Raw genomic sequence first — 15,784 nt, 5'->3', positions numbered from 1 at the left:
ATCTACATAAAATAATAAAGCCAATTAAGTAGATGTTTAGAGACGGTGCTTCTATACAATATACCCTAATGCATGGATAGGCCATACTTAACCATTTCAATGAAGGTCTATTACAGTATTAGCAGAGTGCAGGGAACCCAAAGGATTCCGTGGTAGGTTCAGATGGACGATAAACAATAGGGAACCATAGAAAAAGATAAAGGGGACATAGACACATTATCAAAAAAACTATGAACAATATGTATTTAGAATCTGAGTAGTAAAACAATTCTTTTTTAGAACAAGTACCTTGAAAAAGCAACGAGTGTTTTGATAAGATATGAAATACAACCACAGAGATGATACGATCAAATAATTCGACCACAATAAATTTACCTCAGGGGCAAGTTTAAAACATATTCATCCAGCGGAAAAAAGAATTCAAGCCACAGAAAACAAAAGGGAGGCCTGGCGGGGGGGAGGGGCGGTGAGGAAAGGGAGAGGTCGAAAGAGAGAGGTTGAATCCTGCATCTGAAGTTTATTACAGTAGAAATGAAAAGCAACCACTAGAACACGATTCATTGGTTTAAGTTATGTTAATTCAAAGAGAACACAAGTCCTTGACCACATCAAGAAGCACAATGTGTTCGATGAAGTTAATTACTTGAAAAAAAGAGATGTTTAATTCACACAATGAAAGAGCGAATACTATGTATGATAAAGACGGACGTTAAGAGATCTAGTCCAAGAATGAAGGGCGAAACGGGAGTCAAGCTCTCTGCTTGAAGAAACGTAAGCTTCTGTTTGCTCACCCAGTCGTCACGCAGTGACAAATTTAAATGGACTGAAAATTAAATGAGTACGTGTGAAAACACGCAATTCAGCCGGAGAAACTCCACACCAAACCGCTATCAATGCTGGACTGATTCGTTGAAAAAACAACACGAGGTCAGAAGGAATGTCCTCGAAGAATAGGAAGCATGGAGGAGCTTGCAGAAGGTTTGCAAACGTCACAAGTCACATTGTCAAAGAGCAGATGCACATATACCATTCTTAGTATAAAGCAGGAAGGCTAAGATGGCGGGTGCACGATGTTGATGAGCAGGTAGAGAAAAATTTCGTTTATTTTTGATTAGAGGGGGCACGTTACAATTCTCATAGGCATACGATAAACTGATGTAAAACCACAGATCCACTTTATCTTTTTGCTATAGGCGGCAAAAACATCTTGGTGCCGATTCTTTAGTTCGACGCGCTCCGCCCCAGAGTATGAATAATCACATTAAACGTCTCTAAAACAAGTCTGAACTAATAATCAAAGATATTTTGCAGTTTACACTCCTTAATAACTAAATGTCTCATCCGATCTCATCGAAACGTCACGTTAAGGATTTCTTACACACTTGAATATTTCACTAGCCAAAACCCGTCAAAACCTGACGGCCAATGGAGGTAAATATTTAGTGAATTCTTTCCTTTATAAGGTATTTCTAGTACAAATAATTCCCTTCAGCAATTTTAACTTTAAAGACGTCAAAAGCGTGCACTCTTGACATTGCAATAACATGTCTGGGAACTGGTTGAGGTAACTTGAAACCTGCACGTTCCAGTGTTGACACTTGAGCTTTGCTGATCGTGATACAAAATGCCAGGCGAATTGGATACTGGCGCCACCTGAAAGAAAACTGGAATCGTTTTATCTGATGGTATTAAATCATCTGGAGGGATTATAGCTGCTGGTTTGCTATGAGTACAATGTCGGCGAAATCAGAATTGAAAATTGGCATATTAGCAGTTTGCTCGTCGTAAAGACACAATCTTTCGGGCTTCCATGACAGTAAATTATGACACTGAGATCTACAAAGAGGCAGTAACATTGCGTTGTATAATTTCTTCCCGACTCTACAACACAATACAGACTGGAACAGCTGACCGACTGCGCATGCGTGCCTGCCTCCCTCTTGTATGCCACAGCACTCAGCGCTCCCTCATTCCAGGTGGCCTTGAAGTACTGTCGAGCGCCTTGGTGAATCGGAATGCTACATTTTTCTCGAATAATGTGTGTGCCTTTAAAGATACTCTGTAAATCTACAGACCAAGAGCTTTTTTCAGAATGCTGTACGATGTCAGCCGTACACTGAAACTCGTTTTAACAAAAATCACCCTAAGGTTTTAAATATATAAATTTTTACTGTAATTCTCAAATAGCACACGAATCAGTTTCGTCCTGAAGGGATGACAGGGATTCGCAATAGTACATTATGCAACAAGCCTATAATGGCAATAATTAAGACACGAGTATGTGTATAAAACGTCGCTTCGCTCGATTTATAATTTCCATACGAGTGTCTTAATTACCATTATAGGCGAGGTGCGTGCGACGGCTTATGCTCCACGATAATTATAACTCTATTTTTTTAAATATCCATAAATTTCTGTCGAGATGTCGCTTGACAGTTGAGTTTACTGAGCAGAGCGCAGACTGCATGCTCTGGGTTATTGATTTTCCGTGAGTTGACACTGTCATATGTCTTCAAACCTTTAATAGAAGGTTAACATAACTTAGCTTTATTTCAAATACAAATTGTTTATTCACAGTTGATAAAGTGAATTCGCCGGAATGTACCGTGTGGATGTGGAATATTGGTAGTAGAAGATGCATTGATGTTGATATGTGTGTCCGACATGTTTGATTTTGGAAACAAGTGCGAAGCTAGGGCGTTGAGCGCCGAGGTGCCGGAATTTTGCTCCACACGCGTTCTTTTACGTGGCGATAAATCTACCGATGCGACGCTGCATATTTTAGCACCTTCAGATACCACCGGACTGAGTCACATGTTAAAGCTTACTTAGATATTTCATCAGTGTTCGTAAAAGTTACCTCTGTGCTGTAGTAGTTAGCGTGATTATCTGCCAACCTCGGAGGGCAGGGTTCGATTTCCGGGTCTGCTACGATATTTGAAAGGTGGTACGAGGGCTGGAACGGGGTCCAGTCAGCATCGGGAGGTCAACTTAGTAGAGGGGTTCGATTCCCGCCTCAGCCATCCCTGAAGCAGTTTACCGTTCTTTCCCACTTCTTCTCTAGGCAGATGCCGGGGTGGTACCTAACTTAAGGCTACGGCCACTTCCTTCCCTCCCTCTTCCTTGCCTATCCGTTCCAAGCTTCGCATAAATAAATTAGGAGCGTAAGAGGACAGAAGGAAAAAGGAAAGAATACAAGCTCTATTCACCTATTCCCCCAATGATTATTTATTTATTTATTTATTTATTTATTTATTTATTTATTTATTTATTTATTTATTTAGCTGTTTTCTCTCTCAGTATTTCTAAAAACCGTTCTGTGTCGTTGCTACATGAAAGCGTAATCATAAAAGAATGATTTTCATCCTTTAGAGTCTGTGATTATGTACATGTTTCCCCTTTGAAACAACGATTCCACACACATTATCATGGACTATCTTCAGACGGGGACAAATTAAAGTAAATCGCAATCCAATTCTTACAATCATCTTCAATTTTTACGTTTAAGGATGTTCCTAATTGTGTGACGAATGGCAGTGGCTGATTGAGCTATACTGGCTGCACCAAATGAACGCAAGTAATAGTTCTTGAGGAGTAAATCACAATGTTACAAGTTTGAGGTGTGTAGTTTGCACTTTTACGCTATAATATCACAATGAAATCAGAGATATACAGGGTTATCGGGTAGAAATGCAAGACGATGGAGTGCACAGACATCTAGGAATAACTATCAGTGTAAATGCTTATTGATTATTTGATCTGTATGTCGATGAGTTCAGCGGTTCACGGTCATGAACTGAGATAGCAAGGAACATGTGTACGATAAAGCGAGCGCTGCTGAAGATCGGCAGCCTCATTGGGAGAGTGGAGGTGGCCTGTCACGTAATTTTTACAACCTAGAAATGACTAGTGAACATATAGAACTTAGCCATGGCACAGTTCACACGGAGGAAATGTTTGGACACGATTTTTTTACGGCGAAGTAGGACAGAATGCCCGTGCAGCTGCAGAGGTGTTCGCAGAAAGATTTCCACAAAGAAATGCTCCATATCAGCGTAGCAGCCATGAATATTATTACCGGGCGAGTTAAGCGTGCGGTTAGGGTCGAGCAGCTGTGAGCTTGCATCCGAGAGATAGTGGGTTCGAACTCTACAGTCGTCAGCCCTGAATATGGTTTTTCCGTGGTTTCCCATTTTCACACCAGGCTGTACCTTCATCAAGACCACGGCCGCTACCTTCCCACCCTTCGTCACCATAAGACCTATCTGTGTCGGTGCGACGTAAAGCAAATAGCAAAAAAAAAAAGAAAATTAATCCAAAAGCAAAAATAAAAATAAAAATTGGAGCAACAATACGACCTAGAGATTAAATAACACAAGATAAGAATTAATAATATTAATTTATACGTTACAACTACTTTTACGGATTTGCAGACCCCGAGGTGCCGGATTTTTGTCCCCTGGGTGTTCTTCTACGTGCCGATAAATATGCCGACAAGAGAATGATGTATTTGAGCACCTTCAAAAACCACCGGACTGATCCCCGATCGAACCCGCCAACAATACAACTGTTAAAAACTCCTTAAATATACCGAAAGTCGGTACTGTCTCCTGTTGGAATTTCCTCATGCATTTCGCCCCAAGATAAAACATAAATCTGGAACAACGATAAGACCATAAGGGTAAAAATTACACAAGATAATTGTTAAAGGCACATTTAGTGTACCGAAGGTAGCTAACACTGGACATGTCACGCCCAGGCGTGAAGCTGGTGGGCCTAGAAGTGGTATTCGCATACTGCAGAGGATCCTGGCAGGAGTACTCGCCAAATCGCGACAATGGCTTGGGTGTCATATTCGACCGTCCTACGAATACTACGGGAAGGCCGGCAACAACCGTACCATCTGCTGCGTGTTAAGCCCCTATTCGAGAGAGATTATGCACCGTGCATTGATTTTGTGAGGGGGTCCAACATGAACCTGAAGACTTTGTGATACACGTAGTGTTCACAGACGAGGAGTGGCATCTTCAATTTCTACAACACGCATGTGTGGTCGGAGGACATTCCCCTTGCTGTGAGACGTTCCATTAATGTTTGGACAAGGATGTTGGGACCTGTGGTATGTTATGTGCAGTTTCTGGACGGCACTCTACCACTTCTGCTGGAGGATCTATAAACATATACAACATAGGTACATATTTCTAAAACTTTGAGTGTGATTTGGTAGAATCTGATGATGTTCCTTCAAGAATGAAACATGTCATTCTATTTTAATTAAGTTGTTTCTTTTTCAAGTGTAATTATCTTACACTATCTTTTCCTTTACTGGTAGTTTATACATTCATTAATCAAATTAGTTTCGACAGACTGAGAGCCTAAAATGTAACTTCAGATATTACAAAAACATTTTTTAAAATCAAAATAATCATTCTTTTCCCATGTGAGGCTCGCGGTCTTGAGGGTTGCTTTAAAGGATCTGGCACGCTGACGAGTCACTTTCCCAACATCATCCCGTCTGCAATGATTGGACGGGGTATCACAGTATGTGTTTCTATTGTTTATCTTGCAATTGTTGCCCAGAAAGTAGGAAATAACACGCTGTGTAGTATGTTTCACACAAGTGTGTAACGTTGAGAAGTGACCTGCTCGAGGCAGATTAAATGCCGTATGTGGACGATTCATTTTCATACACATTGCTCTAATTACTTTAACAGTTGTCAACAGTTACATTTTTTGCTCTTGTTGTATCATCTCGACGAGCGGTGCAAAACATGTTACGTTTATCATTTCTTTGTGTCAAGTAATGAGAAAAACTTGTACAATATACACCTAATCAGCTCAAATGAGCTTCCAGGTTACGCTTGGAAAAATTTAATTGTTAGTATACTCTCTTTTCCAGTCCTCGTGTTCATCCCAGGTATGTATTTTGTTCCATCTTCAACAGAGACTGTTACGTCTTCTGCAAGCCCCTTGAATTTAAGTATCAAGATAATTCTTGATTGAATCTGTTGATAATTTATAATTTATAACCGTCATGACCCGTGCATTATGTACTCAAATCTGCAGCATGATCTGCTCTGCATGAACCGTGTGGATTAAGTTTAGAAAATAGATGAGATTTGAAGACGAAGAAAAAATTGCTTTGGGTTTCGTTATGTGGGTAAGTACAAACTTTTGCCATATAAAATGGGTCACCGTAATAATAATAATAATAATAATAATAATAATAATAATAATAATAATAATAATAATAATAATAATAATAATAATAATAATAAAAATAATAGTAATAATAATAGTAATAATCCTTATTATTATTTCGTGTGGTTTAACCTCATGTAGACCCTGCGACGAGCGTGGGTAGCATCTGCTATGTATGGGAAACAGCATGTTATAGGGGGTGGAGTATAGTGCTGTGTGTGGCGTACGAGTTGTAGGGACGATAGCTACAGCACAAATGCTTATTCCCCGTGACAAGGGAATTAACCCTTTGAGATTGGAATTTGTCGATCCGACAGCGAATTAAACACTTGGACCTCAGAAATAACGGTTAAGACGCTGATCAGTTAGTCATACATATATATTACATACATACATACACACACATATAAAGGTTGTTTGCACATTGGTTGTTCGTCATGTTTCAGAGCTTATTTCGTATTTGGTTCTAGGGTATTACAAAATCAGTCCGCAAGCCTCTGTGAATTCACAAATCATCACCACAATCCCCCATTTGTAACTAGTGGAGTAGCCGCATTTAGTTCGACACCTCTTATCTTTAAATCGTTAGAAACTGAGTCTAACCATCGTCGTCCTGGTCTCCCTCTACTTCTCTCAACCTCCGTAACAGAGTCCATTATTCTCCTAAGTAACCTATCCTCCTCCATTCGCCTCACATGAATCAGTCACCGAAGACGGAGTATGTGTACAGCTTCATCCGGCGAATTCATTCCAAAATTAGCCATTATCCCCTCAATCCAAGTACCCTCCTGCCATTCTCCCACTCTGTTTGGACCAGCAAATTTCGCTACTTTTATGTCTGTTACTTCTACTCGTATTTTCTGAATAAGATATCCTGAGTCCACCCAGCTTTCGCTCCCGTTAGGGAAGGTTGGTCTGAAAACAAACCGATGTAAAGATAGTTTCGTTCGAGAGCTAACTTCCGTCTTGCAGAATACTTTTGATCGCAACTGCGAGCTCACTCCATTAGCTTTACTACACCTTGATTCATTCTCACTTACTATATTACCATCCTGAAAGAACACACACCCTAAATACTTAAAATTATCTACCTGTTCCAGCTTTGTATCACCAATATGACATTCAATTCTGCTGCATTTCTTACGTACTGACATCAGTTTAGTCTCCGAAATGCTAATTTTAATACCATACTCATTGCACCTGTTTTCAAGTTCCAAGATAATAGACTACAGTCATTCGGCACAATCTCCTATTAATACCAAGCGGTCAGACTGCTTACTACATTTCCACCTTACTGAATCCGTCCCTGCCACTTTATACCTTTCAGCAGATGGCCCATGTAAACTACGGACAACAAAAAATACGTCACCTCCATACAGGCCATGAAGGCCCTTTGGAGGAGTGCAAGGTAAAGGCTTCCACCATCCGTAACCTCGGCAGTTGATGGGGTAGAGTGGTTAACTCTACGCCCGGCCGCCTTTGCCCCCAGGAATTAATTTGGTACTCATCTTTGGTGTAGGATGAGTAACCTCAGGGCCATGTCACTTCCAGAAGTGGAAATCTCGTTTCTTAAATTGTACGACTTAATGACGGGGAATCGAACCCACGTCCTTCCGGGCGAACTGAGCACGCCTTTACCGCCTCGGCCAATCAGCCCCCACGAACAACGAATGTGAGGGATTACAGCCTTGTCTAACTCGTGTAAGCCCTGAACCAAGAAGTCATTCTACCATCAATTCTCATCCTTATCCTTGAAAAATATATTCGTAACTGCTACTAGCACAGAAGTCCAGCAAATGCTTCAATTTCTATTAGCTTCCATATATTCCCCACGTTTACCAATCACCCTTGCGTATCCTTCAGTTCTATTTCCAGCACTCGGAATGTAATCGCCCATTGATTTTGATTCCGTAGTCCCTCAGTATGCTGAGCATATTTTGCCTCGTTAACCTGTCATACTCTTTCTATATGTCTACGAAACCAGAAGACAAATTGAGACAAATATTCATTTTTATCAAGGGGAGTTAGGGATTGGAATAATTTACCAAGAGAGATGTTCAATAAATTTCCAATTTATTTGCAATCATTCAAGAAAAGTCTAGGAAGACAACAGATAGGGAATCTGCCACCTGGGCGACTGCCCTAAATACGGATCAGTAGTGATTGACGTAAATACAAATAACTAATCCTCTCGAAGCATTTTTAAATTACCTGTCGCATTCAGAAAATCTGAGCCTGGCAGCCACTTTGTGGTCTGAAACCACACTGGTTTTCATCCAACTTCCTCTCTACCACTGATCGCACCCTCCCCTCCGCGATTCCAGTGAATGCTTTGCCTGGTATATTAATCAATAAGATACCTCGATAGTTGTTGCAATCCTTCCTGTTCGCTTGCTTAGAGATAGGTGCAATTACTGCATTTGCCCAATGTGAAAGTACCTTACCAACACTCCATACTAATCTTACTACTCTATGAAGCCATTTCATTCCCACTATACTTCACAATTTCAGGCCTAATTTCATCTATTCGCGCTGCTTTATGACAATGAAGTGTATTTACCTTCCTTTCCACTTCCTCAAGCGTCAATTCACCAGCAACATATTCCTCCTCCCCGTGACTCCCGTTGTTAGTGACACCATCAGGAAGATTTCATCTTACTTTGAGAATATTTTCAAAATATCCCCTCCACCTGTCGAGTGATTCCATGAGATCTATTGTGATTTGACCTGAATTACCCAAAAGAGTGTTCATTTACTTTTTCCCTCCCTTCATATGATTACTTATTACTCTCCAGAAATATTTCCCTGCTGCTTGACCTAGCGCTTCCAGGTTGTTACCAGAAAATTCCCATGACTTCTTTTTGGATTCAACAACTATTTATTTCACTCTGTTTCTTCCATATACGTACAATTACCTGCCTGCATCAGCCCTTGTTTGAGCCATTTCTGATAAGCTTTATTTTTACGTTTACAAGCCGCTCGCACTTCATCATTCTACCAAGATGTTCGCCTTTTCCAATCTTTACACACAGTTGTTCCTAGGCATTCCCTTGCTGTTTCTACTATAGCATCCCTGTATGACACCCATTCACTTTCTATATCCTGAACCTGCTTACGGTCTACTGTTCGAAATTTCTCACTAGTCATATCCATGTACTTCTGTCTAATTTCCTCGTTCTGGAGATTTTCTACCCTTATTCGTTTGCAGACAGATTTCACTTTCTCTACACTAAGCCTAGAGATACTTAGTTCACTACAGATTAGATAGTGGTCTGTATCATCGAAAAATCCCCGGAAAACTCGTACATTCCTAACAGATTTCCTGAATTCAAAGTCGGTTAAGATATAGTCTATTATGGATCCGGTACCCCTAGCCTCCCATGTGTAGCGGTGAATAGCCTTATGCTTAAAGAATGTATTCGTAACTGCTAAATCCATACTAGCACAGAAGTCCAGCAAACGCTTCCCATTCCCATTATCTTTCATATCTTGCCACATTTACCAACCACCCTTTCGTATCCTTCAGTTCGATTCCCAACTCTCGCATTAAATCGCCCATTAGCACTATTCTATCCTTGTTGTTGACTCTGACCACGATGTCACTCAATGCGTCATAAAACTGGTCAACTTCAGCCTCATCTGCAGCCTCACACGGTGAATACACTGAGACTATTCTCCTCCAAGTTTCTCCAGATCTACCCACATCATTCGCTCGTTTAAGTGCCTAACGGAAACTATGTTGCGTGCAATGTATTCCTGATGAACAGTCCTAACCCACACTCCGCCCTCCCCTTTTCAATTTATTAATGGCTGAAAAAGAAAGTTACAATAGACGTATAGAATGATATTTGACATGTTACATAGTGACATGTACTGTCTGCATTTGTCGTAGAGTGACATTTCCATAAGAAACGTGGAGTGGACGGAAAAAGCTATCCGTAAACTCGGCACCTATTGAAATGGAGTGTTTACCTCTATACGAGGCCATTTTTGTCCTAAATAATTAACCTGGTATTCATTTTTGGTGTAAGCTGAGTGAACTTCTCGTCAATGCGCCGCTAGAGAAGAGAATCTGATATAATAAATTTTCCGACTTCGTGACGGGGAATCAAACCCACGTCTTTCCTGGTAAACCGACCATAACATTACCGCCTCGGTTGGGACAGTTCTTAATAATAATAATAATAATAATAATAATAATAATAATAATAATAATAATAATAATAATCATAATAATAATGAATAGATACTAGCAGGGAGTGAAAGCAGATAAGGCTAAAAGTAATGCAAAGATTGTTAAACGTGATCCACAGGTGGCCGGAACGAAAGGGGATATATTAAATAATAATAATAATAATAATAATAATAATAATAATACAAGTTCACATACTAAAGTTGACATTATGTCAACGGAGCACTAGGTTTGAGTATGGACTTCGTGGTGGTGTTTTTGCAACCTGCTGAAATCATCATTCGAACGAAGGATTTTCGAATTCGGAGCCGAATGGCTACATCCCTACGCCAGTACTTATACGATAATGATAATAATTCAAACAATGAAGCAAGAAGTAGCAAACCGAGCGTGTTGGCTACGCGGTTCAGACATGCAAACTTGAGCTTGGGCTTACATTTAGGAAGATGTGGGTTCGAACCCCATTGCTGGCAAGCCTGAAGATGATTTTCCTCTTTTAAACCAGTTAAATACTGGGGTTGTACCTTCATTAAGACCACGGTAGTTTCCTTCCGAGTCCTAGCCCTGTCCTACGCCACTATCGCCATAAGACCTGCCTGAGGCAGTGAGACGTAAAAGAATAGCAGACAAAGCGAATATAGTGGAAAACGAAGGGATTTCCCTTACAGTTCTTTCCCAATATAACATTATGCTTACAAAAATTATTTGATTCAATGGGGATGAATATCAGTCTACAGTGTTTGTTGAGAAGTTACATCGTAAACTCACTGAGTGGATGGAACGTTATCGACACAGCTTTAATCCTGATTTCAGAATTATCAATTGTAGACATAGTGATTAAAATTCCATTAGCAAAATGATTGATATGTTTCGCACGCTTACGTTAACAGTGCAATTATTGTTATAGAGCTACGAATACGATATGTGTCTCGTATTTACTTCGTAATGTTTATATATTAATGATACTGAACCCATGACCTTTGTGCCCTAAGAACATTATGCATAATGTAACAATTAAACTAAAAGTTGGGTTCTTGATAGCATGGATTTGACACGTGACGAGGGGGTGATTACCTTCGGTCCCACGCTCTGGGGTATGTGACGTCAACCACACGTGTCGACGGCGGAAGAATCTCAAGTCATTTTTATGAACTATTTCAAAGCGCGTGTACATGGCGTGACCACGCCAAGTCAAAAAAATATAGTGCCTATCAAAGGAGGTCAATCATCTCACAAATCGAACCCGTAAAATTTTTAAATGTCCATGAACACTACCGCCAGAAATGTAGCAAGCATGTAGTCACTTTCAAAACTCTTGAAATTGCAGTTTAGGTAAGTCAGAAAATTTATAGAAATTTTCTTGGCGGCAAAGGGAGATATCCGAAGAGAGGGGGTAACTGCTATAAATATGAAGGGACGCCATGACGAACCTTCCTTCTCCGGCATTTGTGATACAAAGCGGAAGAAAAATTGTTGAGCTGCTCTGCGAAATCAAACCAACGAAAGTAGACTGAGTTCAACTGCAGATTTTAGCCATTGCGGCTAAGTCTTGACTCCATGAGGAGATAGTTTTCTTGAGTGAAATAATTATACCAGATAGGACGGTCAAAGTACTGAATAAATTCTAATGTGATTAAGTAATTCGTGTGCGGAAATAATTATAGTCCATCGTGTGCGTTCAAGCAAACAAGTGAAGGGTATTTTCTTTTTTTTAATGCTTTATTCCAGGAAACCTGAAGAAATAATAAAAAATTGTGAAGCCATGAATGTAAAAATGGCTAAATAAAATGCCAGGGTCGCAGGTGAGCCCTAAGACGAATACTGGCATGAAGACATGAGGTAGGTGACTTTCCATCTTACTACCTCTTATATCCTGTCTCGTGATTTCTTAAAGTGTATTTGAATGGGGATATACGACGCAGTGGTCACCCTACTAAGTTTTGTAAATGTGAGAGTACGGCTAAAAGAGTCATTTGTTTTATTTTCCACTTGGATAAATTTTTGAAGTCTTGCGAGTGCCGTATTATGTTGAAAAAAAGTTATTTGAATAGGGTTCCGAAGTGATATCACGTCCAATGTAGATCGTCATCCGTGTGAGTGTACTGCCTATATTTTGTGATGTCAAATTAAGATGTTCATTCGACGTAAAATTCTTCTGTCTGCAATTTGACGTTAATAATAATAATCCATGGTCACTCATTTTCAATCGAGTGGAAGCGCGCTGTCGGATGAGAACCTAGGGTGATGAATTTGGTCACGGAGAGAAACGTTTTTATTTAATGCCCATTTTAAACTGTGTCTGACTGACAAAAAAAGATCTAGTAGAACGTTTCAGTCATTTCTCGTAAAAATCAAGTTATTAAATACGATATCATTTATGCGAAGTTATTCATGATTAATGCATTGTGCGATATTAGACGTCGGGATTTCTAGTGGGGATTTTATTCCAGTTCTTGGTCGATGATAATTGTGGAGCTGGGAAACAGAGGTTAGTTTTGTGAATCAGGTTGGACCTGTCATTGAAGCCGGGACACGGAAGCCCGAGGAATGTTTTATATGAGTTGAGATGAGATGTGCGAATCAGGTTAGAGTCCTGTCATTTGAAGCCGGGACATGATAGACCGAGGAATATTTTATAATGTTGGGAATGGAAAGAAATTCATAGAAATCCATAGCGGTATCAATTGGCGACGCGTATAATTAGTGTGGGCATCTTGAAGCATAATCTGTGCATTTTGTTGGTTAGAATATCGTATTTGTTTAATTATGTCGGCAGAGTTTAAAGGGAGCATTTTGAGAAGTCAGTCAACTGTGAATAAACCAGGTGGTTCCTGTAACTGCCAAGCGAGCTTGGGGGGGATGAGAGAGCTCAGCTATGATAGCGGGAAAGGAGTGGACTTGAGATTGTACTGTAGTTCTCGGCCAGGGGAAACGTTAAAATGCTGGATTTAGTTGAAATTCATAGCCGGTAATGATCTAAGTATTGTGAAATACTGTAATTGGGGATGTAATGAACGTTTGAAATAACGAACTTTGAGTATAAGGAACAGAGTAACCCAATTTCAGGGTTGTCCAGAATATAGAGCGATGGTCGTTGATGATCGGTTTGTCTGTGAGGGGTGTGCAAATTTCATAATGGTAATGACGAGATATGACATCGTAATTATATGGCGATTTGTTTGGTTTGTGCGTAGATTATTAGGATATCCAAGTGTTAATAACGGTTAGGACTAGATTAGATTTTTAAGCATGATATCACGAGATAGGATATATATAGCTGGGCATGAATTATGTAAAATTCTTTTCCAGCCAGATAAACATCGCAATATTGAAATCACATCACAGCTGCGTAGAAATTTGTGAAGAAACCAGAGTCCGCGGAGATAAAATTTGTGTTCGTTAATATTTCGTTAAATCATTTAAATTTATTTAATTATTAAATTCAGTGAAACCGCATTTGAAATAACTTTAATCAAGCGAATAACTTGGAGATGCATTCTGGAAATTTTAGTTTGTTTTCTGGGGAATGTTAACATGTAAAGTAACGATTAAGGGGACATATCCGAAGGAAATGGATTTTTCTGCCACTAAGTTTGTGAGCATTGCTATTGTTGTAATTAATGAACTTTGATTGATTGAGCAGTAAATGTGCTGGGGATAGTAAAGTGGAACTTTGGTCATCAACCGATGTAATTTAATTGTGTTTAGCCTTCAGCCTAGAAACTTGGATGGTCAGGGGGTCATCAACCTCAGTGACTTAGATTAGGGCCATATGCCATTGTAGCCTCATTTCCTTGCGGTCATCATCCACAATGACTTTAAAGTAACTTAGAAGAGTAGATGTCGGTCCATGACATAGACGCAGGTCACATCCATTCAATTAAGGGTCCATGCCGTAGAACCACTGTGTGGCACACACCGATTGGACGGCCTTAATTATTCCCAGAGTCCAGAGTTCGTGTTACGAGGGCTGGACCATAACGAATCACTATGATGGTACATGTGGTCTCACATGGAAGCCGAATTTAAGGATTTCCAGACTTTCCTTTCTTAAATGATTAATAATTGAGACAATGATTTCTAATATGGATGCCCGTCAGGCAGTTACGTTAAAGTCTCACACCAGTGTTATGACATTTATGTAAAAATGATTGTGGTGTCCAGTGGACACAATTGATTATGGCACCGTTGACATAGTAAATTGCTTCAGAATTTTCCTGAATAAATAGGAATCTTTTAAACAGACCTTTCATTCCAGTAGATAGATTAGAATTAATGAACCCTACCTTTACCTCAGCAAGTGACGAAGAACCCGAAACGACCCAAGAGACAGATCTCATGAACTTTGCTGATAGGTAAGGAAGGTAGGTATCCCTCAATATGGACCTAAAGAGTTCAGTACGAATTTTTCTGTAAAATACTGTGTTTACTCCACACATCATTTGGATTTTCTTATTCGTTGCATATCCTGGGTATGTTTAAATATTCATGGAAATAGATGGGAAGCCATTGCTTCAGTACTCATATCAATCGTATTATATCTTATATCCTAAGGAAGTGGAAGAACGAGTAAAATTTAATGGTAGGTTGATAAAAAAATCTGAGGTGCGGAGATGACACTGTCATCTTGGCCCTACTGTATTGAAGATCTTCAGCGTGTGGTGGACAGAATCGTAGGAGAAGGGGATAAAATTGGTCTCATAATTAACATCGACCACAAGAAGTTGATGGCAAATTCCCAGATTTATAGATCCGTGTACGAATAGAAATAATTCGTACTATCTTTCTGAAAATGAGGAATCTACTGTGTGACAGAAGTCTTAGCTTGGATGAACGTCACAACTTCGTCTGATGATATGTATATTCAGTGCATCTGTACGGCGCTGAAGCATGGAGTCTGAAATGTAGCACCATTAAGGGAATAAATGCCTTCGAGATTTGGGTGTTCCGAATGACGTTACGGATCTCGTGGACTGACCACGTCTCCAGTGCTGCCGTACTCAGACCCATGAGGAGGGAACGAATGTTGACTACCTTGGGTATATTATGAAGAATGAAAAGTACAACCTACTTAAATTGATCATGGAGGATCAAATTGATAGATGTAGGAGGTCGCGACCGGAGGAAACACTCTTATCGCAGAAACTTACTGGATTGGACAGGATTAGATTCTAGAAGACTGATGAGGACAGCCGAACATCGTGCAGACTTCGCTGTGATTGTGGTCAACATTCAGGAATGGAGAATGCACTACATAAAGAAGTCAATCCTAAATATGCCAAGATGCCCCTTCGGAGGCACCCTACCCAGGGATGGCGCCCCTGCCTATGTGAGTTCCAGAGCACACTGACCTGGTTTGTAGCACTTATAAGGCTCGCAGTTCAGGGTTAC

The sequence above is a fragment of the Anabrus simplex genome, chromosome 2 (genome assembly GCF_040414725.1).
Source record: "Anabrus simplex isolate iqAnaSimp1 chromosome 2, ASM4041472v1, whole genome shotgun sequence".
Taxonomy (NCBI): Eukaryota; Metazoa; Arthropoda; class Insecta; order Orthoptera; family Tettigoniidae; genus Anabrus; species Anabrus simplex.
Note: the sequence above shows the minus strand (reverse complement) of the source record.